The sequence below is a fragment of the Notothenia rossii genome (genome assembly GCF_949606895.1).
Source record: "Notothenia rossii genome assembly, chromosome: 4".
Taxonomy (NCBI): Eukaryota; Metazoa; Chordata; class Actinopteri; order Perciformes; family Nototheniidae; genus Notothenia; species Notothenia rossii.
In genome coordinates, this window is record NC_136902.1 from 65,185,832 (window position 1) to 65,213,415 (window position 27,584).

Genomic DNA, 27,584 nt, shown 5'->3' on the forward strand with positions numbered 1-27,584 from the left:
GAATTCCTTAAATTACTCCATAGATTTGGATTAATGATGGGAAATGTAATCCAACTCTTAAATCAGACTTTAGTTACACCTGCAGTATACAAAGTCATTAAAACTAGCTGCACCTTTACCAGCTTTGATATCACTTTAATGCATCAATAATTATAACAAAACATATCATATATAGCAGGAGTCGGCAACAGGCGGACCGCGGTCCGGATCCGGACCCAGACGCCGACCTATACGGACCCGGGGATTTCAATTTTGACGGGCGATTCTATTTTAACCGCTGCCGACAGGGGCGAAAGAGACGAGTGAGTGATACAGGGAGAGAAACAAGAAGAAGAGACGAGTGAGCGATACAGGGAGAGAAACACAGAAGAAGTGACGAGAGCGCGGCAGAGAGAAGCGGAGAGGAAAGTAGCTAAGTGAAGAGAATAATTAGCGATACAGGGAGAGAAGCGGAGAGGAGAGTGAACATGCGTGTTAGCGGCAGACAGGGAGAGACAAATAATTACACATAGCGCTCTCCAAGAAGAGGAAAGTGGACAGTGAGTGTTTTTAACCGTGAGTGGACGGACTCATTCATGTTCATCCTGCCCGCTGGGAGCACAGAGCCAGTGTGTCTCATTTGTTCAGAGACCGTGGCGCTCATTAAAAGTGCCAACACGCCAAACATTCCGTCTCAAGTCAGCACTGAGGTCACAAAAAATAAGCAGTCTCAGAGCCCAATATGATCAGTCGACCAGGATCAAAATTAAAACTAAATATCGTTCCAGGGCAGGCTAACCGAGGCTAACCAATGAGCACCTGCATGTGTGTATGAGAATGGCCCTGACACTATTTCAGCCCAGATTTACAAACTCCTGGCAGGACAAGCTCCAGCTCAATTCTCGCACTGAATAAAAAAACAAGTGAGTGAGGGACTGCAATATAAGAGGGAAAGAAAGAGAAATTGTTCAATTGTTATGATGTGTAAATACTGACATTGTTCTATAATCGTCTGAAACTTTTAAGTCATGATGTGAAACGGTTAACAAAGAAAAAGAGAAACTCAAGCTGCTGCTACACTTTATTTTATTTATCTAAAATTAAGCACTTTTCATATGCACATATTTTCAAAAGCTATTTAATTTATGTTCTCTATTTTATTTTTAAATGCAGCCCGAGAGGAACATTACACATATCCACAGTATTGTACTGTATATCTGTATAGTGCAATGTTAATTGACAATAAATATTGTTGTTTTTGAATTGTACTTTCTTTATTTGATTGGCAGTCAGCTGAGTATTTTTACTTTTGGTACTGTAAGTGTAACTGGATGCTAATACTTTTCTAATTTTGCTTGAGTAACATTTTGAAAGCAGGACTTTTACTTGTAACAGAGAATTTCTACACTATGGTATTTCTACTTTGACTTAAGTACAAGATCTGAGTATTTATCCTACCTCTGCTTATCAATATTTTCTGTTATATGAGGTTTTGAATCACAAGGATAACAAAAGAGTTTGTAGGTGTAAAGAATCATGGGTTAGGGTTTGTCATTGCATGACAATGTTCATGGTTGGATTCATTCATTGTTCCTCGTTTAAAAGCTTATTAACTTGAGCTGAATTATTTAAAAAGTGTTATCTCCAAAACGAACAGCAATTGTGAGTGAAACCTGTATGCACATAAATATTGCAGTTCCACATGATAAATCTGTGTGTCACTAAGGGATACAAGATGAAGCAAGACATTCGTTCCACTTGTTTATCTGATGATTTCATGACAGAATACATAGCATACTTTTAGTCATTTTTATACTGTTAAATAAGACATTTAACATTTTATACCTTTTTTGTCGAAAGAGATAATTAGTCAGTCATATAGCCTGATGGGTCTTCACGGCTGTGGGAAGGCGGGAACCAGAATTCTGTACCTGTAGATGTGGGGGGAGGGAGGGGGGTTGGAGCGAAGGAGCGGAGCTATCAGAACGACGAGGCGCAAACTTGGGTCAGTCACACACAGTCACAGCCAGTCTGCTGTGGCCCCTTTCACACCAACGGAGCTCCCGTTCTAGCTCCGTGCACTGCTTCGCTCACAACAATAACAGTGGGTGACATGCGTCGGGTCGATGATCGTGTTACTTTCAATCATACGAAGCCAGAATAAATTAAATAACTAGGCCTACTTCTCCAACCTTAGACTTTTCTCCAGAGTGCCGTGGTTCATGGTTTATTAATGTGTTTCAGCGGCATTTACCGACCGCTGCAGTGCTGCTCGTCCACTGGAGTTTAGTCTCCCGTTAACTCTCAGCAGTGGCCACTGTAAAGTATTCACTGTCTGACTGTCACACAAGCAGCTCATAAATATCCCCAATTCCCCATAAGTGAATGTGTGTCAGTCTGAATTGATGCTGTTTGGCATCACAATGCTGTTATGAAAGTTTCTCTGGTATAAAATGGCTGATGTTAGCATAGCAACCGAAGCTAAACTGACTATAACTTGACTACTTGTTGCTATCCTATTGTGGCATAAGCCGTTTTCTACAGGCCCATTTTACCGGCGTATTTTTCATTATGATTCTACTTGTGATAGTCGGACATGACAACCTGTGCAGCCCATGTATTGATTCCATCCGATAGCTGCTACAATACAAAACAAAACGTCTGCCTCTCTCCACAATGATCAATAACGGCCCCTACACACGGCGGCGTGCGTTGCCGCTTCAACGCTTCTGCCCATTCACTTTGAATGGGGTGACTTCACGATTCGCCAAACTGCATTGTGGGAGCAAAGCGTAGCTTCTCTCGCAGTGCTCGCTGCAAAAGTAGAGCAATGTTCTATTTTTGCCGCTTCGATGGAGGCGTCAAACAATCAAATACTATTTATGCAAATCTGCCAGTACAAGCGCTAGCCAATCAAACTGCGTGTATGCTGGGAGAGCCACACCGCACTTTTTTTTCATATGCAAAAAAATGGAGGAGAAAATAATCATAGCGGTAGGGAATCACCCGGTGCTTTATGATCAGTCCCTGTTCACCTACCGGGATTCAAACTGGAGGAGCCAGGCATGGAGGGAGGTGGCAGAGACAGTGGGTGAAACTGGTAGGTTTTCGCCTGTTTGCGTAGTTTATATCCAGTGCACTTCGTTTGAATGGACAGCTAGCAGGCATAGACAGTATTTAGCCAGCATGGAATGTTGCGTAAAATAGCACCATAGACATTAATGTCGTAAATGTTCATCATATAAAGTGTGACATGTAAAACCTTTTATGCAATTGACAGGAGAGATTCATGTGATTGGTTGTTGGTCGCATTGCTCGCGTAAACTCCCCAAGCTCAAGACACCCCACCTTACTGGTGGGCGTGTACTCTACTGGTCAAAGTAAGGTACAAATAAACAGAATCACACGAAGCCTGGTTACTGTTAGTGTTGCCTGACTTTATAAAGTGAGTTTTTTTTATAAGTGTGTGGTTGCGTTCTAGTCACTTTGCTCAGCGCTACTGCTTGTTACAACTTTTATTTGCCATACTCTCCATAAACTGTTAGCTCAGGTTAATGTCTAATTTTTTCGAGCTTGGTAAGAACCGGTTTTTGGGGAAAAGAGCCGTCTCCACTGCGGCGTGAACAGGAAAAAACGGTGCTTATCAGGCTCAAGCTCCGAACCGGCCCTGGAACCACGTTGGTGTGAAAGGGGCAACATGCGGGGCCCTGCACTCATCCGGTTCAACCTGACTATATGGCTGTGTGACCCCTTCGCTCCAACCCCCCTCCCTCCCCCCACATCTACAGGTGAAAATTACTTTAGCGACACATTCATTGCAAGAAGTGTAGCAAAATTCAGGGCCGCAGATTCGTCGATTTATACTGCCACAGAGCAGATTCGTCAAGTTGTAATGACTGATTTGAGAGGTTGTAATAACCAAGTGGCAGTTGTAATGGAAAATATATTTAAAAAATATATATTTAAAATATATATATTTTTCTGCAAGTGAACATTTCATCACTAAGTTCCTTTTTTTTCTACAAGCTACAACACTTTGTTTTTACTTTCTATGACTTCAAATTCGGTTCACAGATATGTGGATATTTTATACAAGTGTAAATGTATGCACACAAGCTCAGATCTTTTTTCTGCAAGTGCTCACATCAGGCTTTACAAGCATTTTGCATCATATCTACCTTCATAGATAAAGGTCTCAGTACAATTTAAAGTACTTCGTTCTGATGCTGAAATCTTTATACATTTGTCAGCTTTCATTCTTTGAAACTGTCCTCCTCAATTGTCATGTGCATAACCTTGGATAACGCAATGAATGCCTTTGAAGACGGACAGGAATTGTTCTCTCTTATCAGCATTTCCAGAATTCATTGATCTAGACTACAAAGACTCACAAAAGACTCAAAGTTCTAGATCAGAGGAGGGGGTAAGAGGAGATCAGGAGAAAAAGCTTTCTTTCTTTTGGTTTTGGTACAGGTATACATTCTTTTAAATTACTTTTGTCTTTTATCCTGATTGGGCATCTTACAAACTTTTTGTCCCAAACCAAATCCCTGTGTAATACATTATGTTAAACTGGCATTCCTTCCATGTTTACACTCCCACAGTTAAATCACCACTGACATTATTTCTGTGCATGGAGCGCGACTGTGACTCCTTCAGGCTTGGCTGGCCCCTCTCTTCCTTTGTTTGGCTTTGTAGCTTTTAATTTTGATCTTTTTACACTTTCGCCCCCGCTCCCCATCACTCTTATCAACCGCCCTCGAGCCGGACACATGCGGCTCTGGCTTATCCAGCCGTGGCATTGACCTCTCATCTTCATATTGAGCTGCTGTTTCCCATGACCTCTGACCTCTGAGCTGAAGCCTGCAGCCGTCTGGACCTCCTCCTCCTCCTCCACCTGGCCCCTATCTCCACCCTTCAGATGGTGCAGATGGATTACTGTCTACTCCGGACATCTACAGGATTACATTATTGTCCCAACAGAGAGCATCCATGAAGCTCCACTGGCTCTTATTTGTATTTTTTTGTGATTATGTTTACATTTTCTTCCTCAAGCCGTCTAATGGAAGTTATTCCAAAGCATTTCCTCGAATTTGAGATGCCTATTTTCACCTTGGATGGTATTCATGATGTGTTTTTGTTTTGAATCGAATACAAATGCCGGAGGAAAATCTCTGCGTGTCTCTCTTCCTCTCAGTCTGATGCTCTCTGGACACGCTGTCTTAATTTCAGAGCCTGTTTATGATACATAGTGTCCTGTTTGCTGGGGAGAATCTGGGTCAGTGCGGAGAGTCCTGGATAGCGCAGGCACTAGGCTCACTCATCACTGTACGAAAAACAACGTTGCTTCAAACCAGCAAGGTCCACATGCCTGACACATCTGTTAAAAGTATCTGTTTGAGTTTGAGCAATGTCACTAGTTTTTGTAGTGCGACTAGTAAAATGGTACAACAGAGCCCAATCCACGCACATTTTGAACAGGATGGCGCGTTGATCCAGATTAATTTTTTTATCTCGATCTATGAAAAGAATTGCAGTAAATTGTTCACAAGAGCACATTTTATTATAAAAACTGACTGATAGCCTTGCCATTATTATAGCTCCATGTCCATTGGTTTTTAAATAAGGTATTGCATCACTGAAGTCTAGACAGTGTGCTTGAATTAAACCAATTTGAACTATGCAGCAAGGCAAGACTTTTTTTTTAATACCATTGGCAATGTAAGTAAGGTTATGATTGAACTTAGTGAGAATTTAAAAAAATGTTTTGCCTTTACTGTTTTTCGAGCAAAGTGGGGCTTGCTCCGCGGACTTCGGTCCGTGCAGCATTCCTGATCCCTGCTGAACTGAGAACTATAGGGAGACGAGAAGGAAGGGAGGGGGAGGCAGAGAAAGAGCTGTGAGGGGAGGAGGGGTAAGGCAAGAACAAGAGAGGAAGTGAGCTTTCATTACAAAGTGCGCCTCGGTTATGGGCATGCCCAGTAGAGTTCGCCTTGCAGCCTGATCCAGCCTCTACATTTGAACAGGAGGTTGCTGCTCTCTCTTTCGCAATGTTATTTTCCCCTCCTCACCCTGTAGTGAGTGCATGGAGAGATATTTTCACTATGGAAGATTGCTGCAAAACAGAACAAGGGGAAATAAAGAAGGAGAGCAAAAAAAAGGGAGACAGACTTCATCCCTTCATCTCCTTCTACCTCTTCCTGATTCCCTCCTCTGACCAGGACTTTCACCTCAGGAAAAGCGGAGAGACCAACTTCAAACGGCAGCCAGGAAGGAGCTGGAGTGTGAAATCTGAGAAGAGGAGCAAGATGAGAGGCTGACCGGCGCTGTGTTTGCTGTTCTGTCCAGGTCAGTGCCCAGGAAAGACTGCTGACTCTTTTCCTTTGCCTGTTTTTCTCTCAGAATGCTGTCTACATACGTATATATCGTGATTTGACATCTGCTTGTACTCTAAGTTTAGAAAATGCAGGGTCTAGTGGTGAGGGATTGTGTAACAGGACTGACTGCAGCGTCTCCTCTCCACCATCCGATCCACAGCGAAAGTCCTGAAACTCCAGCTGCTGCCTCCAGCACTGAACTGTTTGGCTGATCAGCTCAGATGTTCACATGCATGCACGTGTAGAGGGAGGGAAAACTTGGGAATGGGGCCACGTGGTTACGATAAGGGAGAAATCACGGAGACGCACCGTAAGCCGGGTGATCACTCTCACTTTTTGGGGGATGGGGAGATTGCGGCGGGGGTTCAAAGAGAGAAGTAAATGTCAAGTTTATGGGACTTTAGACCCCATTCTGGAGGGGATTTCTTTCTGTAGATGCTTGAAAATAGGTAGCAGATTGATATGAAAATCAGTTTTCAGTTGTTAATGTAAGGCTGCTTAGTTTTTACCTCATTTTAATTATATTTTAAGCATTGAGCATTCAGTTGGTTTCACAAATGCATTTTTACTATCATGTAGTGTACAGTCTTTCGTTGTTAAATGTGTTCTCTTAAATCAATGCCGACTTTGCATTTAAATCCTAGAATCCAATATTTCTGGATTTAATCTCGCTATACAATTATTCAGCAATAACGTCAGTGTGTTTTACAGCAGGGATCAGTTTGTGATTTAAAGCCAACAAAGGTCGAAAGGTTATAATCGATGACTTTTTTTTTTTTACATAAAAGAGCTGTCAGACAACTCACCTGTCTGGGGCCGTCCGAGGCACCCCTGAGGGCCTGTCCCATTAGCTCTCCCAGCATGCCATGCCACTGACAACGAAGTGTCAGCAGTGGCCTCCCAGGAGACCGTTGTTGACAGGTTTATTATTCCTACGCTGTGGAAGTGGGGCACATTGCAGATAATGTAGGGGAGAGGAAAGTGAATTTTTCAAGATATTATTATTTATTTGTATTATTACATTCATGACAGTAATCACACTTTTGTTTTATGGCTTTTAATATTTGTGTTTTTCTTTTCGGGCTGATCTACAACAGCGATCCGGACAAAACACCAGATTATGGCTTGATCTAGATTATATTTCCAATACTAATTCCAATACTCTTAATTAATAAATTAACTGTTTAACTTTTTTAATTATTTCCAAGAGACAACGGTAGAGCCCAGTATTAAAAACTCATATATTTGTTAGATGAGACTCATATAAGATTTTAGATGCTGGATCTATACAACAAATTATTACGAACACTTATGATTATTAATAACCATAATTCTGCATACTTTATGCATTATGTAAATAAAAATATGCTTTGACCAGTTTCAAACTCTATGCTCGCTGACTACTAACATTACAATATGTTTAAGTCATTCCTCACCCTTTTGTTGTGGAGATTGATGTTTTGTTCGTATCTCTTCTAAGATATCACCACAAAGTTGCAAGAGTTATCTGTTATTGTCATTTCTGACATACCAAACATTCTGTACTGTAGCTGTCCCCTTCTGCTCATGCTTGAAATAGTTACAATGGGTGTTTCCCAGCTTCGAAAATACATTTTCTTGATGTTTGTAAGAAGTCTCGAAAGAAAAATGTTTTGGTGTCCAATACGTTTGTTTATGTTGCAAACTCAACAACTTAGGAACTTGGTCATTTTAAAATGATCTTCTTTGTATTGAGATAATTTAAATAATATTAAAATGTGATTAAAGCGTAGAAATTCATTATTGACCTTGGAAAAAAAGTGCATCTATTCAAACTGTTGAACAAAGCAGTTTTGTTTAAAATATTAAATTCAGACATTTATTTTATGTAGTTTCTGCCTAAAGTGAACATATCACATCTAGACTGCTGCAAATAAAACGTATTTAAAATAATTTCCCCCCCAAAAATGTCCTATTTTGACAGACATTCTTGGCTACAAACGGGTGCGTATTTTGAACATAAGGCAAATAATGAAATAACGTTTGTGTTGAATTGCAAATTGTTCAATCTAGTGTCCAAAATTGTAATTTTTTTACTTTTTTTTTCTTGGACTAGAGTGCCTTTTTAGTAGAGATCCAGTGTTAAAAGGGGTACGTAGAGGGGATGTCTTGCTCGAAATGTTGCTGAAAATGTCACGTACTTTGCAGTATTTTTTAAGCCTGACCTATTATAGGGACTAAAATGGAAGTAAAATAATACATTTCTGCAGTACCCATTTAAGAATCCATTATTTCCATTTGTAAAATGATATGCCCTTTCTGCTATATTCGGGGCAACTAGTATGAGGTATACATGTTGATTTTTCTGTCATCATCCTTTAAAATCAACTGCATTCATTTGTCAGAATATATTCATGTTAATGTAATGAAAGAATCCTTGTGGTGGGTCAGAAACATCACTTGTCATTTCTTAGCAGGGCTATTGTTGCTCCATATGGGGCAAACCAAAAAGCCATCAGAACCAAGAGGAGTTCATTTATTAAACTGTCTTTGTGACTCCCTTCTTCTTGGAAGATTGGGTTCCCATGCGTTCCTTCATGGGACCCTCGCCTGATGGCCCATCTGAGGCTCCATGATCCATCACACAGCTGGCGGCCATGTTTTCTGAAAAGGCCGTGAACTTGTTACCTCCCTCAGCCGCCTGCCTGAATGTCAAGCCCATTTTTCCTTTCTGTATGGCCTTCCCCTTCCCAAGATTGCTGTATTATTGAAATAATTGGGCTTCATTCAGTGTGAGCCAGGTTGCCAGTGAAGCTTTTGAATTGAGATATCACGTCTGGTACCGCGATTTCCCTCTCACCTTCCTTTCAGAGCGCCTTCCTCCGCCGGCCTCCCTCCGAGGTCGTGACGGGTCATCACGATGACTCTGGCCTCTGGGTACAATGACCCGACATCCATGGTACATTATCTACAGTGGTTCAGCTCTGTCTATAGCCAATCCCCCCCGCTCCGTTGTCTCTGTGATCTCTAGTTCCAGCCTGTTCGACATGGCACACATTCAAAATGGCAACCTCAAGGGGCTTTTCTTCGTCCGGCAGAATTAAATCACTTTTCTCTCTCTCGTCTTTCTGCCTCTCTGCTGAGTTATTAAGAGTTTAATGAGGGAGAGAAGATAAAGGGAAGCTTATGGTTAGTCGGATTATGGAGAGACTGCCTTTTTGTTTCTGTTGGAGGAGCCACAGTCTGGAGGAGCAGGGGTCATTAAAGTGTCAGAAAACCTCTTCAAATATCCTACATTTTAGTGAGGCGGGAAGCAGAGTTTTGGCAACGCTTGGAGGTACAAACTGCTGCAAGCTATTGTGATAAAACATTATTACACGGCTTAGTTGAATTCTCTATTCTGATTGGTCAATTCGGAAAGTTCAGAGGTTGTTATTAATACTTGGTAACACACTGCTGCTTAGCAACAATAATGACTGATGCTAAGGAGGATCGAAGGAGAGAAAAAAAGAGGTTAAAAGACAGAGCTTTTGGACGTCAGAGAAATCAACAGAAGGTATGGGCTGTTTAAAGACTGGTTAGTGGAAAACAAACTCTAAACAGACTCTTACAGTTAGAAAAAAACCTTGATTAGTGCTTCCATATTTTTCAAGTTACTTTGTTGTTGCATTTCCATCCATCGGTACACAGTGGCACGGAGTATTCTTTTCTTAGTAAAAGCAATACGATAACTTTCAAGTCAATACAATTATTTTCAATCAAAATTGGGAGTCAAGTTGTTTGTTTATCTAGTATGTGGCCCTGTAATAAACAGGATAATGTCTCTTATTACACAACCTTCACTTCTGGTCGGGCTCCATGATCGCCTTGTTGTCTGTTCTTTTTCCTATAATGAATGCACATTATCCCTTACTCATCGCACGGATTTCACCATTTTCATGAAAAGGTTATCTGGCTCTACAGCCCCAGTGCATCACTTTAATGACTGCAGGATTATCCCCTTACATAAGCCAGTGTGGGCAGTGTGTATTATTAGGGCATCAGACCAGACGCTGGACGACGGGCTTGTTGTTGGTGCAACGAGGGTCAAAATCCGTACTATGTATCAGCTGAGACGAGTAGACGAGTTTTCAACCTCTATCTCTCTCTGTCTCACACACACACTCATGCACACACACACACACACACACACACACACACACACACACACACACACACACACACACACACACACACACACACACACACACACACACACACACACACACACACACACACACACACACACACACACACACACACACACACACACACACACACACACACACACACACACACACACACACACACACACACATACACACACACACACACACACACACAATAACACAGTCACTGAGGTCAGCGCTGCTCTATCTCTCTGGAGCTGTTTGTTAAATTTCCCCCGAGCAATTGTTCCAGCCGGCTGCTACAGAGGCAGGTTTTTGGAGGGACAAAGGTTTTAATCAGCTCTGGCTGCATTTTTGAGAATAGCTCAATTTGGCTTTTCCACCAAAAATAGGAATGAAGAAGTGCACAAAGAGGAGCTCCAACTCAACTTCCACACTTCCCTGCGTCACAGCATCATATAACAGATGGCCTCATCATTTTCAGACATTATTGAGTGATTTTATAGTTTATATAACAGTTAGGAATGTGCTTACATTACATACTTAGTCAATGTAAGTGATGGTGACAGATTTGATTATTTTCTGAAAAGCAACACAAGATGTTAAAAGCAATAAGTCAAACACAAATAAATAAAGTTTCAAATGCGTGGGACAACATTTAAAATCAATTATTTATTTTCAAACTTTATTTATTTGCTTTTTTCCACATTAAATCAACTATAGGAGAAGAACACAGTACAGGGTGTACAAAATAGACAAAAAAACTAAACTAAAAAAGGTAATTTGCTCCTTAAAATAAAAAATAAACAACAAAAACATTTTGTAAATAATAAACAGCAGTCATGGGCTAAGTATACTGTAACAGAATGTAGTGATACTGACCCTTACAAATGTACATTGTCTCTGCAAAGGTATCATCTTCATTTTGCTTTGTAGAATATTTACCCTATCTTCTTTTTTGCTTCTGGTCCATTGAAGTGAACAAACTGACATCCAATACAAAGTATCTATAAGTCTCTATAAAATACTTTTAATAGAAAAGTATCTGCTCTGTGTTTAGCACCCACAAAGTTTAAGCACATCTACGTATCCCCTGAGAACTATATAAAAAGGTTTTAAATTAAGTATATTAATTCATTAAAGGGAACTAAATATATGATACAAATTTCGGTAAGTTTAAATGATGAACTAGTCATTTGAAAACAACATTTTGGGGGCCTTTTTTAAGTAAATGTTCAGGTTCATGTTTGCACTTTGTGTCTCCACTGGGAAATGTCTCCATGCTTTAATGTTCAAAAAGCTCTTTATTGTTCTCATACTGCCTGAAGCACCTCTTTTCACCCTCTGTCTGAAACCAGAGCCCAGTATGCTCTGATTGGTTAGCTGGCCGACTCTGTTGTGATTGGTCAACCGCTTAGAGATATCCTGCCCTTTAGTCTATCACGTACAATGAGTTAGAGTGCTAGCCAATAGAAGCGTGAGTGTTAGTGATGTCACTATGTTACAGAAGTAAACAAAGGAGTCCAATAGAGGCGTTTCAGGCAGGTGGGGGGGGGGGGGGGGGGGGGGAGAGAAACTTTGGGATTTGCAGACCAATAACATGCACAGAAGCCTATAGAACACACTACAGGCCCCTTTAAGGCCTCTGAGCACTGAATGTAGATACTGTGGATGAACCCACTCAGGTCACAGTGATGAAGATGATAGAAACGGACAACCATATGAAAAAGTGTGAGATTGCGCAGAAAGATTTTTATATGAAAGATGATCATTCTCAAACTGACCACCGTGACTCTTACTTCTCCACTCTCCAGCCTCCAAGCAGAATATAATGTGCTTGCCACAAGCTGTGTGTGTGGGTGTGCGTTTAAGCGACTCCTGCCCTCTTCTCTTTGTACCTCTCTTCATCTCTGTGTGTCTCTCTCCAGCGTTGCACCATCTTTTTTCGTACCCCTCGGTTGTGTCTCGGCGGGGGTGAGAGTCGCAGGTTGACAGCCTCGCAGGTCTCCTCATTACACCGTGTCTGAGCCAGCAGAGATTTATAGAGATGATAAAAGCAGTGTGGAGGGCAATAATGACCACAGGCTGGGAGGAGGAGGAGGGGGGGGGGGGGACTGTCTGAACGCTCGCTCTGCCTCTGATCACTCTCTGTGCTGCCTAAATGACTTTGCATTGTGTGAAATGAAATGGCAGCAAAGTCATCTTAAATGTCTATATTTAATATTCACATTTCTATTTATATTCCAAAACTCACTCTGTTTCCCAGCATCCTCTGTGACCTCCAGGCGGTCAACAACATGAGGCAACCATCAAATCATTTACATTTTTATTACACTATTACTTATCTATTTTTAACTCTTTATAGCTTTGACATTCATAGTTATTTGTATAAAATTAGAATGACATTTACCGTCAAAACATCTAAAACAGCTAAACTTGGAAAACCACTGACTGTTATTCATTTTCACAAAAAAACATGATGCATCAAACCTTTACCTCTTAATAAAGGGGCATACTCAGTGCTTCTGTGAAATTATGTATTTATTCATGATATATATGTAAGCCTTTAAAAACATAAAAAATGAAAGACTTTACTGAAGGTTAAGATTTCACATTTGTATTTATTTATTATTTATTAAACCCAAAAACTGTATGTCGAAACTAAGCAAACTATAAATGGTCATTTACATTTTTTTTTATGTATTATTAGTTACCTAGAGCATTTAATACTCAGTAATACTTGCTATAAAGTAATGTATTTTGTTATATAATATGACCACTATGATAAGACTATAGAAACAACAAACCGAATGAATGACTGAAGTTTAAGATTTCACAGGATATTCATTATTATTTGTATAAAATGTGACGTTCACCCTAAAAACAAAAGTCTGATCTAGGCAAACCGTTAAATTATTCAAATCAATAAATATAACTCAATGTTTACATGTTTTCATAGCTGCATGCATTTGACCTTTTAAATAACTGCGGGTACTCAAACCATGCAAACAATCTCATTTCATAAAAAAAACATTTAAAATAAACTACTTGATGTATTAACCTCTACATAACTTTGTATCGTCAGTGCTACTGACCAATAAAGGTTTAGCTTTCACAGGAAATTCATAGTTATTTGTATGCAGATACTATGCAATGCCATCAATAAACCTTATTTCTGTACAACAATGAAATCACAATTTCAACTAAGAATTCTGGGCTTGTGATAAAAAAAGTTGTTTTCTGAAATAAAAATCTGTGGGTTGTGGGACATATATAAGCCTTTGAAAACAGGCTCCACCTAGGCCTTAGAGTACATTCACTCAGCCTTTTTAAAGATGGGTTCCTGTATAAACCTATTGGGTGGTAACAGTGTGGGGGGTGCGTCTCCCATCAGTGTGCCTCTTATCTTTTATTCTCTTAGTGTCTCTCTCTAGCTGCCACGCCACCTGTGGCCTCACACTAAAGGACAAAAGAAAGCAGTAGCTTCTATCAACGTTTTAATATGTGGCTGAGTGCAGGATATTCTTAATTGTCCAACTAAACCTCGTTTAATTTCTGACCATAAATGTACCTACATCTTAAAATAAAATATTGGCATGGCCTTTCAAACCCACAATTCATGGTCACAAAGTGGAACATGGAACAACATACTGTTCTGTTTTACATGTTCATGCATTGTCTTTTTGTCGGTCGAACACTATTACAGTTACAGAACGTTACTTCCTCCTCTGGGTGTGGCTGCAGTTCCTCACACTGTTGTCTCTGCTTACTTTTTTAAATTCATCTTAACACCTGCATTCCTATTTACCTTCACCCCTCTTGCCCTTAAGAGAAAACAAAAATGTAAGCTGGCTGGCATAAATAAAAGCGAAGTAAATAAAAAAGCTAGTGAATTATTGATATGTTCTGCCAGTATTCACTATCTTTTTTTAGAAAATAATAAATTCCATGAATGTTTGAAGCAACATAACTAGCTTCAAAGCAACCTGAGGTCGAACCAGCATGTCTCCATAGCATTCAAAATCCATGATTTAATGAGCAGAAGTCAAAGTAGTCAAAACAAACATCTTTGATGTTCTGGTTTGATCAGATTTGTTTGACTTTAACAAACAATAAAAAAATTGTAATCTGACTTAAATGGTTTTACATCCTTACATTACCTTTTTTCAACCTGCTATGTGACATACCAAAAGCAGCAGGAAAATGTATTTATGATTTCATTTGTCAGAGAAGAGCTCATTAATGATATACATTTTCAGAGATTTTTAGAAATGCTCCCCTAGAAATTGTGTGATGGGTGTTTTCGGACCCAAACCCTTTGTTTAATATTGACTTTTTTTTTGTTTTTCTTGTGGTTTAAAGCTCTTTGCTATATGTGATTGTAGCCATTGTATGCTGTTTCTTCGCGTGTTTTGCTTATCATGCCAATGGGAGCATGTACTGGTTGAATAGAGGTTTAATCTATTCCTGGTCTATAACTGTTGTTATTACTTTTTGGCCTAGGATGCTTAGAACGCTTGGCATCGAGGATTAGTAAGAATTCCCTCCAAATGTTGAACAGCTATAGTATCCTCTTTAGATGCCATCTGTACATGTACAGTATGTCTGTCTCAAAGTGAAATGCAGAGGCTGGTCCTACCCTCAGGGAGCAGCAAAGGTAAACCAAGCACTGCAAAAAATGAGCCGTTTTTCCTGGACTCCCTCACTTCTGTGTCTCTCTCTGTGCTCACGGTTCCATTTTCTGGTCCATTCATATGGTAATGGGGGTCAGGAGATGAGGGGGTTCTCACGTTCAATGTGAAACTTGGCCTTTTGTGTAGCCTCTGCTCAAGCTGCTGCGACAGAGGCCGGAGGTGAAATTGAATTCAGATGAAATTCCCCAGTGAGTCTGGCCTTGGGCTGGACGGTGCTCGACTGGACTGGCCTTGATGAACCTGGGGCTGAGCCAGGGCTGAAGGGATCTACGCCAATTCTAGCCAGTCATCAACGTTTGATTGGCATGTTTGAGAATACCACAAAGATTAGGGGATTTGAAACTACCAGTTTAATGAAAATCTATACCTTAGAGTCGCAATTGTCCAATTATTTAATGTTCATGCCAGAAAGGTTTCAAGTGAAGACAGGTGAAAAACCTCTGAAATGAATTTTTTCCAAAGGAAAACAACCCTATTGCCAGACAAGAACATTGATTGGCCTTGGACACAGTTTATTTGCTTTAATCACAGTAATAATCAATGATTAATCACGTTTAAAAGTTTAAAATATGAATTAAACTTTTATTTTAGTGGGTGATGAAACAAATGTGGTGTTGTGTTTAAGAAATACATGACAAACTCTTTAGAGAACTCAGGTTTTTTTTTAACTTTATTATAACATGATTTCTGAATTATTGGCATGAAACTGCCAATTTTCCAACACCTAGCTAAAGCACACAGCGAGTTAATGCGTTAACGTTGAAAGTACAGAATCAGACCCGGATATGGCAGCTACATTATGGCTAATGTTAAGGAAATATTGTGGTTAAGGCGAGCGACAGTTTAGATTTCACAGCCAAGATCCAGCAAATCTGACAAATCAGAATGTCACATTTTCATTTTTTTCTACTGAAGTCTACCTGTTAACCGCATTCCAAACAGTGTTAACAGCAAGGTGCATACCTCTTTATTACAAGTTAAACATCAAGCCAAATATGTGTGCAGGAGTATTCATATACTGAAGGTTGTGGAAAATGGTAATTTCGGGAATGACCTTGTCAAGGTAGCTGTGAATTTGTATGAATAGACTCCATTCTATGTGTAGAACAGCGAGAGTATTTAATCTTCAGCAACATACATTCAACCCTTTCCGTCCTTATATATTTTTTGTCCTTGGGGCCTCCAACAAGCAGTCAGAGCTGCATTTGCACATTTATAAAATATGTCAGAAACACAAACATTCGTTCATAAAATAGCCTTGTGTGTCTGGTATGTCATGGTAAAGGAATGAGGTTCGAAAGTGTCCAATGATAACACCATGTTTGTTATCAGAGAACGTTTCCAGCCCTGACTGTGTCTATCTTACACGAGCAGTTACTCTACTTAACTATGCCACATTTCCCCTCCCAGTGTCCTGTTTCAGGAAAGACAAAGAAATAAGAGTGAGGTGATATATTTCAAACTGCTTTCACATCCACCCACGGCAGTAATTCTGGGAAATAGGAAACTACTATTTCCAGCCAAACTAATTTAGTTGAAGTCCTCAGAGAGAGCAACAACATGCCCTCGGACTGATACAAAAAGGACACGACCAAAGTGTGTTGGAAATGTATAGTTGCATTGCATCATAATTCAATCATATTTGTTTATTTCCTCGTGTAGAGTGTAATGGTCTGGATATAATCCATCAATCTTTTCAGAGCGTTCTCTGGAGACACACACGCACGCACACACACACACACACAAACACACACGTTATATATTAGGTTTGTGTGTGTGTGTGTGATGGTGAGTGCATTGGGTTCAAACAAAAATCCTGTTTACAGTAGGAGCCTGTGCTTTCTATAGGAGGAGCCAGAGCAACCTGCCTTTCTAACGTATTTACACTTGTACATGAGGGGGGGGGTGTATATGGAAGCAATTACAGGGCGGTCCCATTTGGCTCCGGGTGGAAAGAAAAGTAAACCAGCAGTATTGTTAAATATGATTAAACTACCCAGAATCCCAAGAATGGTTTGGGTGGAGGGCTGTGCAGGATCCAGAGGCCCAGGGCCGCAGAGGTCTGAGCCCCTACAGTACCTTGTACCTGTATCTGGTTTGGACTAAGTTTATGAGAAGATAAATAACCTTTTAAATAATGATTATCGAAACTTGCATTCATTCATTTTTTTGGACACTTGGTGATGTCACGCATTAGTTTGTGACTACGGTTTTGAATCTTCTAGCATTTTGGCCGTCGCCATCTTGATTTTTGGCCGGGACCGTCTTCGTGTTTTTGGAACAGAATGTACCTGATTGGTGTTTGGCTGTACTTAGTTTCACAGTAAACTAAAAACATTATAATGAACTATCATGATCTGAAAACACAATATGAGAGGGTAAAAGTTCTAAGACGAGAAACACAGACTTTAGTAAAACTGGACTACACTGTGTTAGCGACCTGTCCTAAAGATTTATTGTCAAATATTTATTTTTACAAAGCTAACGTTGTGATAAACTGTATAACTAGCGATCGATACCATAGACTCGCATAGAACACTGAGCTAATAAATGAAGTGAAAATGTTCCTATAGCATTCTACGTATTTGTGGCTCTCTGCTGACCATTAAAAGAATTCAGGGTTACAACGATTGTATGTTGACCTTACGTTTAACTTTTGCTGTTAAAACGAACTTGGACTTATCTTTTCTCTATTTATGTTTCAAAAATAATAAAATAACATGAATTTCTGAAGACTATTTTGACCAACAAAACATATACACATGCTATCATAAACTTTAGTTTGCAATAGAGTTTAGTTTTTCTAAATATATCTTATCTATATCTATATATAGATTTTTTTGTCAAGGGAACCAAATAAATGGTTTACAAAAACAGGATTCTTTTAGCATCCCATTTCCACTCTACACACTTCTTACAGTGACGTAAGCAAACACATCTAAATGGGTTCTATTGTTTGTTTTTAAATCGCTTGATGGGCTGGCCCCTCACTACATCTCTGACCTCCTACAGGTGTACACCCCCTCAAGGGCTTTGAGGTCGGCTGATCAGCTGCGGCTGGTAGTCCCAAAAACCAAGAAAAAGACCGGGGGAGACCGAGCCTTCTCAGCGGTAGCCCCCAGGCTCTGGAACGACCTCCCCCCCCGTGTCAAATTGTCCCCCACTCTTCAAAGGTTAAGTCCTGCCTAAAGACCCACCTATTTTCCCTCGCTTTCAAGTCAGTCTGAGCTATGCTGTACATATTTGTATGTTTTATTGTCCGTCCATAGCCTTTATGTGCCTTGTATCTATTCTTATGTGTGCCTTTTATCTATTCTTGTAATCTTATATCTTGTTATAATGTTATGTTCGTTGTGAAGCACTTTGGCAAACCCTCTGTTTTTAAAATGTGCTATAGAAATAAAGTGGATTGGATTGGGTCCAGCAGACACATAGCGAAATTAGCATTTTAAAGTTTTTTGTTTTAAGTACAATATTTTCTTGCCTTTTAGCTCTCTTTTTGCACTCCCCAAAATAAAAATATTTGCACCCTTGGCATCTTTTACACAAATCAAATCAATATACTGTGTGTGGTATTTGATTAGAATTCAGTTAAGTTCCGAAGTGAGGTAACTGAGCTGTGTCTGATGTTTACTAAAAGAGTTTGTGCTGAGTGAAACTTCACTGATGTGACAGGCCCTGAGGAGCCCTGTGACACGGGCTGATGGAGAGTGATTTATATTTCTGCTGGCTGTTTCTCCTTGAATGCTGGCATGGGGCCAAGCACCACAGAAAGTGTTTATTTTGTCATGAGGCGTGTGAGAGGTGCATGCAAGCTGAATGAATGTTCTTTCTCCTCTGCCATCGCTCCAAGCCGCCTTTCTCCAGCCGTCAGTCAGCAGGACTTTGACAGCTCATAGAGGTTCTTCTTCTTCTTCTTCTTCTTCTTCTTATTTGTCTACGATGTTGCATTATACTGAACAGTATTAAGCTTACAGTATAGCATTTGGCAGACTTAACTAGCCCACAGAAACAATCATTACATGTTTACTAATATTCCTTGTGTATTCTTTAAGACTTGATTTAGTTAAGGCTATTGTAGTATATTTAAGTTGCTACATTTTGGAGAGAAATTCCCTCTGGGGGTAACTTTTGGATTTTAGCCTTTGCTAACCATTTACATGCACACAAACTTATAGAACACAGGGAATAAAAAAAAAAAAAAAAGCACAACAGGGCCTCTTTGTAAACTGGAAATGTCCAACAATACAGGAAGCAGTCTAACTCTTTTCCATTTCCACAATGGAATTAGAAGTGTTTCATGTTACAAGCAAAACTGGAAATAGTTGATCAGTGTCATTTTCGGCTTCATTTTCATTATACTTGTTGCTTGTAGTTTCTGGAGTGTTTCATGTGTTAGCCTGCCTAGCCGGACCGATGATTGACAACTGATAATGAATTGTGGAGAAATGTGAGAGGCCAGCACAGCAAGAGGAAGTGCAATGAGGAAAGATAGGGAGAAAAGAGTGCAGTCAATTAAAGCAGAGCTATAGAGGAAGAGTAAGAACACTATCCCCAGGACTACTTTATTTCATGGTGTAAAAATGACTGCTTCTCACCACAAACTATCGCCCCCTGTGACAGGTAATTATTTTGGCGACCAGCAGACCTCCCCAGAGCCTCCCTGCCAACCCAATATCTGCGCCGCTCTCAGGGGGCTCGGCTGCCACAGATAAGTGAGAGGAATGTGGTGCAGCCGTGCTGTGATGTGAGGGGGATTCGGCCTGGAGCTTAGATCCTGAAGGACGGGCTGCACACGGACTTTGAACATAATGGAAGAATGGAGGGTGAAGACGTTAGGAGGGCGTGGCGGAAAGCAGGTGTGTGTGTGTGTGTGTGTGTGTGTGTGTGTGTGTGTGTGTGTGTGTGTGTGTGTGTGTGTGTGTGTGTGTGTGTGTGTGTGTGTGTGTGTGTGTGTGTGTGTGTGTGTGTGTGTGTGTGTGTGTGTGTGTGTGTGTGTGTGTGTGTGTGTGTGTGTGTGTGTGTGTGTGTGTGTGTTCATTCAATACAGTGTGACATCAGAATCCGCCCTATCATTCAGATGTTTAAAGCAAAAACAGATTTCATAAAGGTGTTTTTAGAATGACCTACAACTAGCATTTGACATTCATATTATGGGGGTTACTACCGCTCTAAAATCCAATGTTTTTTCTTTATGGCAGAATATGTATATTCGTAAGAAGTTGATATTGTAAGTAGCCACAATAACCTTGTGTACATGATGTAATGTTGAATACATTTCATATCACAAATGAGTAAATTGCCCTTTACTATCTATTTAAATTTCCCACGTTGCTCAAAGCAATTCATTTTGATGCAGAACATTAAATGAAGAGAATTTTGCTGGTTGTATTAGTTGTATTAGTTTGGTAAAAACGAGAGGAATCGGTTGTAATGCAGAAAACTCGATTTATTTGAAAACATGGAAACATAAGAGCTAATCAAAGAGAGAAGGCCAATCTGTAAAATTAAATTGAACAAGGTTCACTTTAAATTAGGCAGATACAGTAGGTCCTACCATCCCTTTTCCTGCCTTTTTAACCTTTCACTGTGACATTGGATCATAACTTGTGCAAATATATACTGGAAAACTGAGCTCATACTTCTGTGAACCTGCCTATACAGTGAATGTGTGCATTCTTTTGATATGCAAACTACATGTTTTTCTTTATTGGTGCTTGCTAGCTTGAAAATCGCATTGTTTGTTCGCCACATCATACTCTGCATGAAATCAGAACTCCATGGCCATCTCAGTGTTTCTCTAAGCTTTCTAAGGCATTGTCGATGCTAATTAGTTAGTGCTTTAGTCAGCTTGCTGCAAGACAACAGTGTGCATTACATTCCACTGGATTGGGGTGGTAGATGTGCAGTTGAAAGAGAGTTTCATTGCTTTCTGCTCAAGAGTTTAGAACAACTACACTTACTGAAGAAATATGCATGAATCTGTAAGTCAAATACAAAATGGTTATAGTTTGGTGTATGAGAAACGTTCATGCTTTCCTTTCCTTTAGGGACAGAAGTAGTTACTGAAGATTTCTTTGAACTTCTGTTGTACCAAAATAGTGTATGTACACGTCTCGGTTTTATAGCATACTGTATTTGCAAGTTTCTGATGTCCTCACTACTGTTTAACATGCATTGAGGTCTGTTCTTACAGTTGGCATGTATAAATGCAAATGATGTATCAGACTGATGTGCAAAGTCAAACAACAGAGGCGATCGACAATGTCAAACTAAGTAAACATCACACAATCAAAGAAAAAACATGCACAAAGTCAAGTCATTGTGCAGCAAAAAGAACAAGTGTAAACAAAGATGAAACGTGACATTGATATATGCAGTTTGAACTGAAACTGCTGAAGTTCCACTTCAGGATTACAACAAAAGCAGAAAATAACCTTGATGCATATAACATCATTGTATCTGTTCGTTTCTAGTGTAAAAACATTTATGGATGGCTCAGATTTTTGAAAACATAACAGTAAGTTCTGGCAGGCTATCATCATGTTAAAGGATTAGCTAAACTTGTTTGGGGAAAAGCTTGGTCAACGAACCATTGATTGATTGGTCAATCCATTTTGCATATAGATAGATTCTTGATAGGACAGGCCGGGGCTAACTGGTTAGCATGCTAATTTCAGTAGATATTTCTGCAACAAGATACATAAATTGCCCATTGATTCTTTTCTTTTGCGCATCCCAAAGAAACAGACGTAAGTATTTCGCCTCAACAACTGGCTCAATACAAACAGAAATGACATTTATTAATTATAATTTTTTTTAAAACGCACTAACTAAAGTTGGCAAATCTGCTCAAACACTGAGTTTGTGTCAAATTATAACTGCTTTAAAATCTTCACACAGCTTTTAGTTTTCATTAGCCATGTGTGCGCTCCTTTTGAGCTCCACTAACTCTCCACTAACCCAGGGGGCTTTACAGTACATATGTGGTACTTTTTGTTTTAACGACAATAATAATATTTGTTTGCAGCATGCACAAAACCATCCTCTACCATTTTAAGCACCTAGATCCTTTAGAGTATGGAACTTTCATTTTGTAATCTTCACTCCCAACCGAACAGTACTTTCCTTTTTCATCTGAGCACTGACTCTAGAAACATTTATTGAATTCTTCTAACAGCTTCCGCCATACTCCTAGCTGCTGCTCCGTTGCTATGGCCTCTGTCCCCTTTTATCGCTGGTTTGTTGACTTAAAATGCATCAGTGGGGGTAATTTGCCTTAGCCTCCAAACACCAGAACTTTGATATATTGTGAAAGAGAGTTTCCCCTGGTTGTTGGAAAGGGCTTGAATGTAGCAGACATTAATTTATATGTAAAAGTCCTCTGGCCTTAATAAAACACCATTTGTTGACTGTGATTTACAACTTTAATAAAATCTTAAGGAAGAGGCTAAAAGATTAGTGTAGTGCAGAGGAAAGAGAATGTAAGGTTCTAGCTGAAAAACGTAGCATACTAGAAAAGGGGATACATTGTGAATATAGAAAATAAAATGTTGTGAATCAACACAGATCTGGATAAATAAAAAAGTAGTTTGTTAACCTGCAGTGTCTATATGATTGATAGAGAGCCTCAGAAGCAAACAAACATATTTGTTTTTCAGTGTGAGGCACCAACTTTCTGTCATGCATCACACATAAGTCAGTCAGCTCTGCATCAGGTCATCCAACAGTCAGTGCTTCAGTCAGTAAGGTCATGATGCGGCCAGGCAAGCAGGCAGCTAGTCAGTGTTTGGGTGAGCATGAATAACACATAGTGTACAAAAGAAGGCTTTAGAAGTATCAAGCTCCTCAGTTCCTCTGGGCACAACACAACTCATTTTACTCTATCTCTCAATTATTCCTCTTTCAGACAACTTGCTGCATTTCTTCATCTTTGCTCCCCTACCTCTCTGTATGTTCCTCTGTCTCTTTATTATGCACCTTAGTGTCTTTTACAGGGTTGGAATAACAGACATTTTCAGGATCATATTTGTATGTTTTGTCTATGCTGTGACGTGTTTCCATGCTTTTTTCTCGACTTTCTGTACTGCAGCACCTCATTCACCCTCTGTCTAAAGCCAGAGCCCAGTCTGCTCTGATTGGTTAGCTGGCCGGCTCTGTTGTGTTTGAATAATTTGAACTTTGAGCGCAGTGCTCTGTAAAAAATTGTAACGGTGCATGTCGCCGAGGGACATGCCAGCACAGAGCTGGTTTACTTCGGATGATGTGAATGCAGCTAAAGCCTATCCCGTACATTGTGTTGGAGCGCTAGCCAACAGAAGCAAAAGTGTTACAAAGTGATGTCACTATGTTACAGGAGTAAAGAAAGGAGTCCAATGGAGGCGTTCCATGCAGTGGGGTGAGTGTTTGGGAGAGAAACTTCCTCTGGAGGACGCTTTGGGAGTTGTAGCCTTTGCAGACCATTCATACGGAGCCGTGCATGGCATTTACAAGAAGTAGTGCAGACGTCTTTCAATCAGAAGGTTGTTGGTGTGATCCAACATGTTGATGAATCCTTGAGCAAAAATATTTAACCCCTGGTTGTTGCCGATGGTCAACAGTGTGTAAATGTGTGAATGTTCAATCCTTGAGCAAATGTGGCACATTGCTCTGTATGCATAAGGTATGAATGGGTGCTTTATAACTTGCAGTATGTACAGTAAAGCGCTTTGAAGAGTCGGATAAAGACTGGATAAAGCACTTTATAAATACAGTCCATTCACATTTTACATGCACAGAATCCTATATAACACACACTACAGGAAAGAGAAAACACAAAAAGCACAATATGGCCTTCATAATCAAGGCATAAAGACAGCCTGAATATCATGTCATTTTCTTCTTTTTTGTTTTTACATGCCAGATCTCACAATTGAAACAGACGCTTTCCTCTTGAAGTTCACTGGGTTCATTGTGTCGTGTTTCTCCATTTTCTCCTCGGCTGCCATCTCTATTTATTTTACCGCCTTCAGTGGAAAAAAGTCATCTCTTGCCTGTGTGCCTGTTTCACACACACTTCCTCTCCGCTTCCTCTCTCTGCTGAGCCGTTAAAAAACACTCAGTGCGGTGCTCTATACGTGCCCCAGCAGAAGGTGCAGTATACTCTGGCAACTATAGCAACTTATGAGTTATAGCCCTGCAAGAGAGCCTAGAGCTGGAACACACTCAAAGGAAAGGGGAGGGGGGGGGGGGGGGGGGGGGGTTGTCCTCCGTCGGTGGTGACACTGCAGTGTGTGTGTGTAGGTACAGGGTGTTGCATTACTCTTTGGACCCCATGTGTATATCCTCCAGTTTTCCGTGCTTTATAAAGACTTGCTGATTGATTTGAGAAAATTAATGAAAAAGTGAAAAGATGTCATCAGCTCATACGTTGATTTGTTTTTACAAGACAAAGTTGTATCCAAGTTTTAGAAGAAGTATTCGGACACACTTCCTAATAAAACAAAGTCATGCCTCAAGCCTTACGGCCCGTCCACACAGCGGCGTGCGTTGAAAGCTTCACCATTCATTTTGAATGGGGTGACGTCACTTTTCGCCGAACTGCATTGTGGGAAGCGACGCGGAGCTTTGCTGACGTGGCTCGCTGCAAAAGTTTAGCAATGTTCAACTTTTGAAGCCTCGGCAGAAGCGTCAGCCAATCGAATCATATGCCAGTACAAGCTCTAGTCAATCAAACCGCTGCTTGTGTGTCAGGGGCGGGAGATTCATGTGATTGGTTGTTGGTCGAGTTTCAGACACGCCCGCCGGCAAGCTTCAACGCACGCCGCTGTGTGGACGGGCCGTTAGAGACAGTACCTCTAAAGGACGGGCTTTCTGGTCCTTCTACATTTTGCTTAGTGTAGAAAGGACACAATTAATTGCTGGATAAGGGCTTGAAATGTCCAGTTACACATATGATTCAGAGTTTCTGTATGTGTATAGTTGAGTCACGATGGGTGCGGGATGAAGATCTGTGCAAAAACGTTGCAAGTGTCAGTGTTTTTGGCACATTGTATGCTTCTATGCATTACTGCTCATGGTTAAAATGCAACACAGCACTCTGGGTTCCCATACCATATGCAGTTTGAATTGACATTTTGAAATCAACGGTTAAAGGGGCCCTATTTCCCTTTTGTAGTTTTGCCTTTCCTTTGTGTTATATATGTTTTTTGTGCATGTAAATGGCCGGCAAAGGCAAAAATCACAAAGTTCCCTCGAGGGAGTTTCTCTCCCACACACCCTGCCTGAAATTCCTCCATTTGAGCTTTTTCCATATGAAATCAGGTAAACATTTCACAGTAGAGGAACACAATACAAACATGAAACCTGAAATGTGCACAATATGGCCTCAATTACTACAAGGTTAGGGTTAGAAATCAAAATCATAATTGAGCTTCAAAAAGGTTTGTTGTTCAAGTTACGGACATGAATTAAAATAGTTTCACATTGACTTTTATTTTCACAAAGGCTATTTCACCAGTTTCCTGGGAGAAAGAAGAAAGTAATATCAAACTTTTACAATTAACTTTAAGTGTGTAACATTTTGCTAACAAGAAGAGTATAATATTAACCTTGAGAAGTAAGACACCCCGCCATATTTAAATACCTATATTGGGGACTTGTGTATTGATATATACCTTATACTGGTTGAAACATTACTACTCAACTTCCTATTTGTGTGCATCTAGGTATTGAACAGTTTGTGGATATGACTTATACTAATCAGAAACAAATAGTCTACAGGAGACTCACTTATTACCATAATCAGAACCACCATCAATAAAGTGTTACTGTGGAAATAAAAAAAGGCCTGTGTAAGACAAGGAGATGGGAAGGAGGGAACTTTTGAGGATGCAACTGGGTAGTAAAGCAACTAAACATCATCACTTGATTCCTCTCCTCTCCTCTCAGACAGGAATAAGGAGAAAGTGTCGCACAAAAGGTGAGCCCAGTCTGCCGATCTATCCTTCCATTCATCTCTCCCTCCCTTATCTCCCCCTTCCTCTGTCCTCTCCATCCCCTCTGTCTGTCCCCTCTGTGCTCCTGCTTTGTCTGGAGGACCCACACAAAAGAATTCTGCCTGTCATGGAGCAAGAGCAAAGGTCTTGGTTCTCCGGGGAGAAGGTGTGGGGGGGGGGGGGGGAGGGATGTGTCAGGGTGTCAGAGCTGTGGATGTCCATTGTTGTTTCTGATCCGACGCCCACCTCACCCATCTCTCCTGTCTCCCATTTGCTTCTGTGTCCCTGTTTGCTCCGGTTTTTGCGAAGGATGGGAATTAGAAAAGGAAATAAGCCTGTTTAGCTGAGTCGCTGATGTTAGCGTTGGTGGCGTTACGTGCTATCTGCTCCTCCTCTTGTGGTGGTGGTTGTTAATACCACCACAAGTATATCAATATAAAATACAACTAATTGTTAAAGATGAAACCACTGCTATTTTTTTTACCTTCTTGGCTTTAAACACAATTCCTGTCTGCCTGTAGTTGGAGACCACACATGTAAGAATATAGTAATGTTTCCTCTCTTAACTTTTTGATTGATTCATTTAAATAAAAGTATCAGTTAAATGTTCTTATAATAGAAATACCTTAATTGATTGTTGCAGAACATTATCTTTTTTGACCTGACACGGTAATCAACGATTCAGATTGAACCTTTGCAGGGGTAAATGTAGAACTAAACTACCATATTGTCGAATTCTGCCTCTTTTTTTTGCCTTTTATTTTAACTAGGTAAATGTTTGAATAGTGCATTTTCACTTCTTTATAGTGAAGAATCTGTTTGTTAATTATTTTGATTTTGTTTACAACAAATTAACATATTTAAATATATTTTAATGCCCACTAACTTTCTCTGATTCTTTTGGCCACAACTAATTTTATCATCACCAATTATTTTCTGTCGAAGAACATCCAGATGTATTCAAAAACGATGATCAAATTCAGGCTTAAAAACAAGAAACGAACAGCACAACATATATAAGTAATATTTTATGGCTTCCTATTTCTTCAGTTCCAATTTCCAATATTGAAAAGGACATATCCGAAGTGTCAAAAATGGTAGTTTTTGAAGTTTTGGAAGTTTAAAAGTAACATTGATCCACATTAGATAGCAGCCCTGTGATCTTTGAAAACCCTTAACTTTGACAAGGTTACAGTTACTGTTACTCTCAGCGTGCCTTTGTCTTTAATTTGTTTGGGGATATCTTGGCCAAATATCAGTCAGTGTGCATCAAATGACAGTCAGCTCTCACAGACAAAAGTTCAGCCATGAGTCAGCGTCTTTATGATTACACTGGAGACTAAAAACCAGAGTTGACGACTCATGTCAAACTCTACTTGAACTGCTCCATGTTTGATCGATTAGTTGAAT

The 27,584-nt window shown here is 40.1% G+C and overlaps 1 long non-coding RNA gene across 5 annotated transcripts in view; it reads left to right on the plus strand.

Moving 5' to 3' along the window:
- The first annotated feature begins 5,997 nt into the window (after positions 1-5,997).
- Positions 5,998-27,584, plus strand: part of LOC307037679 — a 100,559-nt gene continuing 78,972 nt past the window's right edge. For all 5 annotated transcript variants that reach the window (XR_013807756.1, XR_013807757.1, XR_013807758.1 and 2 more), the window contains exons 1-2: positions 5,998-6,327; positions 19,822-20,057. This is a non-coding gene — a long non-coding RNA (uncharacterized lncRNA). The remainder of the gene's footprint in view (positions 6,328-19,821; positions 20,058-27,584) is intronic.